This window comes from Daktulosphaira vitifoliae, unplaced genomic scaffold (assembly GCF_025091365.1).
Source record: "Daktulosphaira vitifoliae isolate Bord-2020 unplaced genomic scaffold, ASM2509136v1 Scaffold_1, whole genome shotgun sequence".
NCBI classification, from domain to species: Eukaryota; Metazoa; Arthropoda; class Insecta; order Hemiptera; family Phylloxeridae; genus Daktulosphaira; species Daktulosphaira vitifoliae.
The window spans coordinates 85,768,617-85,773,575 of record NW_026099572.1 but is presented as its reverse complement, the minus strand read 5'-3'; the positions used below and the strand labels follow the sequence as shown (position 1 = coordinate 85,773,575).

The window sequence follows — 4,959 nt, the reverse complement described above, 5'->3', positions numbered from 1 at the left end:
AAAAACCCAGCACAGGGGGGTCGCGGCACAGTGGTGACGTGGCATAGTTGGATCAAGTATAATGATATCTGACAGTGATTAAAATCACTATCGAAAAAAAACGCTTCGATGCAAATCTTTAGATAGTGTTTAATTTTAAAAAATTGGTGGATTATTCCAAAAGCTTCATAAACTTTAATCAACTATTTCCTTAATTATATCCGGATTAGTAATTCTTAGATTCAAAATTATAATAAAAAATTATATATTATATAATTGTTATATTGAATTGTTTTCAAATTATTATTGATATTGATTTTTAATATGTTAAAAGTAATCATTTTTAACCTTCTTTATTTCGTCATTTTAAGTGAAAGTTTATAATAAAAAAAAAAAATGAATTTATTACCATAACCTTTAGCTTAACTTTGGTTAAGCTAAAGGTTTGGTCAAACTCAAGTTTGAAATTGACATTATTAAATAGAAAAAAATGAAGTTGTTAAAATTAATATGCAGTCAGGAAATTTTATAATTACTATTTACAGTAAATTTATCAGAAAAACTCTATATTTTTTTTGCATTTTTATTGTAATAGATCACTTAAATAAAAATTATAGTAATCATTTCTAAATAATTTTTGGTGATTAAAAATATTCTACTATTGAAATATTCAGAAATTCATTAATTATAACGATTTACTTTATCTAAAAGAACCAATGAAAAAAATGTTGTTAAAAAATTTACTCAATTGAGCGTATTATATAATTTGATTATAATTGTAAAAATCCATCCTTTAATTCAGGTGAAACTAAAAACCATTTTTTTTTTTTAATTATGATTTATATAGCAACATGTTACAAAATATTTGAAATATTATAGACTGGTAGTAGCACACACAAATAGAGTTAAAAAATTAATAAATTACAAAGTAAAATTATTTACTTTTGTAGTTGAATACTTTTATCATATCAAATCTAATTCTACAATAAATACTTAAAAACTATTAGAAATGAATGATTTTAATTGTTTGTATGGAAAAAGCTGGTTAAGCTACTTTTTATTTGAATAAGAAATTTTTTTTTAATTTTTAAGGGTAATATCTTCAACTAAATACGTATTGTAATCATTTGACGTATCGTTGAAAAAAGTAGGTCAAGTGAGGGTTGGCAAAATAAATCGTAGCCACAAAAAAAACCTCATAGTAAAATAATATTAACATGTTTAAGAAATTTCTTCTCACGAGGGAAGATTATAGTGAACTCAAAAAAAATACAAAATATTAATTGCCACAGGCTAATTCAAACCTCGTACCCTAAGCGTGAAAGACTCAAATGTTACCGATTCGGCAACCCTTCGATGCTTTCGTCGCGCGATAAAATTAGTAATTTAAGCTAATTCTAATTTAAAAATTACTTTTTCGACTTTAAAAAAGTAAAAAATTTTAATAAGTTTAATTTCTTATTTCTTATGAACATTATTCTATGTCAATTAAATTATACAATATTCATGAAAGTCAATATGTTCCCCTTGTAAGATATTTTAAAATAAAATAAAATACAAATCCCAAATGTTTAACACAAAAATAGCATATTTTTGAATACGATAGCCATTTTCATCAAGAAGAAAATGTATATTTCGATTTTTTTTTTCATAGTAAAGTATATAATATAAGCTTTAATTTAAGATTTAATAAAAGTGTTAATATTTCAGAAACATTTTCAAAAGTTAAGTTGAAAAAATTAGTTTTGATAAAAAGTTGCTATTTTAAATCCACCCCTATGATTAGAATAAGTGTTAGATTTTCAAAAAAAAAGATATCAAATGAAAGGGAAATATTTAATATTAGTAGTTAATAGTAAATAGTTAATAAGTTAATAAGTTAATAATAGTAGTTAAATATTTAATATTAATAGTTAAGGTTTTAATATAAAAATAAATTAAGTTAATTTGTTGATTTTTGAAAAAGTTATGGAAGTTTTAAGAAAGATAAGTGAAAAAAATGACAAAATTTATCGATTTTTAAAATTATAATTTTTTTGGATATTTCCCCCATTTACGAGAAACAAGGGAAAAATTTTCAATTTTTGAGGGTAATGTCTTCAACTAGATACGATTTGTGATCCTTTGACGTATCATTAAAAAATATCAGTCCAGTAAGAGCTGAGAAAAAGTGGCAACAAACATAAAAAAAAAAAAACATCATCGTGAAATTAATACCTTCTCAGCTTCGCATCGAAGTTAGAAAATTACCTATCAATTAGTTCTAAAAAGAAATAACAAAAACTCATAGTAAGTATATTATTTATTGATGTAATAGCAATCGCTGTAATTCAATCAGATCCATTAAAGGGCGGATAGACGATTCATCATTTATGAGAAAATATTAGATAGTGTCCCAACTAAAAAATTTTTTGCTTCGCGATTCATCGCTGTTTCTGTGCTCATTTTTAATATATTCAAGATTTTTTAGCTTCGATGCGAAACTGAGAAGAAATTAATTTTCTATGATGTGTTTTTTTTTTTGTGTCTGTCGCCAACTTTTCTCATCTTTTACTACACCGAAATGTTAATGAACAATATGTCAAAAAATTACAAATCGAATTTTATTGAAGACATTGCTCTCGAAAATTGAAAAAATTACCGCCTTCCCTGTAAATTGAGCAAATCTCAACAAAATTATGACTTTTGTAATAGACAAATTTCAACATTTTTCATACTTTTTTGATAAAAATAGCGATAACATTTGAAAAATAAATAGATCACACAAGTTTTTTATTATTAATACTTTAGATATATCCTTTTCATTTGATTTTTTTTGAAAATATAAGAAGGATTTTAAAATGCGCCTTTTTTTTGAAAAAATAATTATTTCAACTTAACTTTTGAAAATGTATCAAATTGTTAAAAAATTAATGATCATCATAATGGCTTATTAAATTATATCTTTAATTATATCAAGAATAGCAGTTCTTTAATTTTAAAATATAATATATGAATAAATACTAATTATAGTTATTAAATTTATTATGAAAGTAAATTAAAAAAATAATGAAGAAGTTATATTTTGCTTTACTATTACGTGTATAAAAATTTTAAGAGTTTGATGCAATACTTTTCACTAAAAACTGTTTGTTACTATAAATAAATGCACTGGACTACAAGGAACTTTTATCAGAAGCAAAAATATACTTTTCTAAATCAACTTTTCGCGTGGTTTTCAAATATGCCATTAGACTTTTTCTATCACTTCTAAGTTTTAATATTATTACTTATTATTAAAAAATAAGTATTTACATATAAAAAAAATAATTAAGAACAAAAAAAAATTGTTTTAAATTAAAATTGATTTTGATTATTATGTTAAAAATAAGGAAAATGACATATTAACCTATATTTTTAATCCTATAAAGTTGATTTTTGTGAAAGTATATAATAAAAAAAATTAATTTATTACCATAACTTTTAGCTCAATTTGTAAGTTTAAAATTGACTTCATTAAATAGAAAATTTTATGAGAATTAAAAAAATGGTATTTTTAAGATTAATATGATGCAGTCAGGAAAGTTTTATAATTACTATTTATTGTAAATTTGTCAGAAAAGCTCTATATTTTTTTGCATTTTTATCGTAATAGATAACTTAAATAGAAGTAATAGTAATAATTTTCTGGTAACTTTTGGTGTTTAAAAAGATTCTGCAATTGAAATATTCAGAACTTAATTAATTTTAATGATTTACTTTAATTAAATGAAGCAATCAAAACAAAGTTGTTAAAAAGATTTACTCAATTGAGCGTATAATAAAATTTTATTATAATTGTAAAAATTCATTATTAATTCAGGAGAAACTAATAATCATTATTTTTATAAATTATTTATATAGCAACATTAGGGTGACCCTTAGCTACATGAGAGGTTTTTTTTTTTTTAATATTTGTAAGTGCCACCCCCTAGAATTATTCAAATACATGAAAAAATAAATTGTACAAAATTTGGTGACGATTGGTCAACTCTAAGACGTGCCCCAAGGGGGTTAAAAATAACCCCTAAGGGTGATTTTTTAGTTTTTTATGTCTATCTCAAAAACTTTAGCTTTTTCGAAAATGTTTATTTGGACTATTTTGTAGGTATACAATTTTTCTATAAAAAGTATATTTACAAAAATTTTCGAAAAGTTCTTATTTAGCCCTGAAAAAATAAAAACGTATATGTTCTATTTTTACCATTAAAATTGTTAATTTATAAATCGTTCACTGTAAAAACATAAAAAAAATTAATTTAACCATTGTTTTAAATTTAATTTTCTATACATTTTTAATTCGATATTTTTTCTATTATTAACTATTCAAAACCTACAATTTTTTTTAATTTTAATTAAAAAAAACACATCAGAGTAAAATTAATACCGTCTCAGTTTCACATTGAAGCTAAAATAATGTTAACTTACAAATTTATTTACGAACAGAGACTATATAAACTTGTAATAAAAATACATAATGTCGAATATTATTTAAATAATTAACTCTTTGATTGACAATTCAAATTGGCCACGAAACAAAACAAATTTTCAAACAACAAATAGCCTTGGCCATCCAACGAGCATGATGAATTGGGCCAGGAATTTTAAAATAAATTCTATGTAAAGGTGTTTCACCAAAAAATATTATGACCAATTCTAAAAGTTTCTTATAGTCATCTCGAGGTTGGTATTTTTGTAATTGTTCAAAACTAAATTTCAAAATATCGTCTTTTTTTGTTTTTAATTTTTCTAAAATAACAGTATCTTCTATTCCACTTAAGTAATTTGTTTTATTTATATTTTGCCAAGACTTTTGAAATTTATTGAAAATAGGAACATCTGGTTCAGATTGCGTATTAAATTTTACTTCAAAAACACTTTTCAATATAATTTCATAAATTTGATGTCTGCATAGTAAGTACAAAATATCACGCCCTAACATTTGCATGGAATTTATTTTAA

At 22.9% G+C, this 4,959-nt stretch overlaps 1 protein-coding gene across 1 annotated transcript in view; it reads left to right on the top strand.

Moving 5' to 3' along the window:
• The window catches only part of LOC126894535 (uncharacterized), an 18,970-nt gene that overhangs the window by 814 nt on the left and 13,197 nt on the right, over window positions 1–4,959 (top strand). The gene's annotated exons all lie outside the window — the stretch shown is intronic.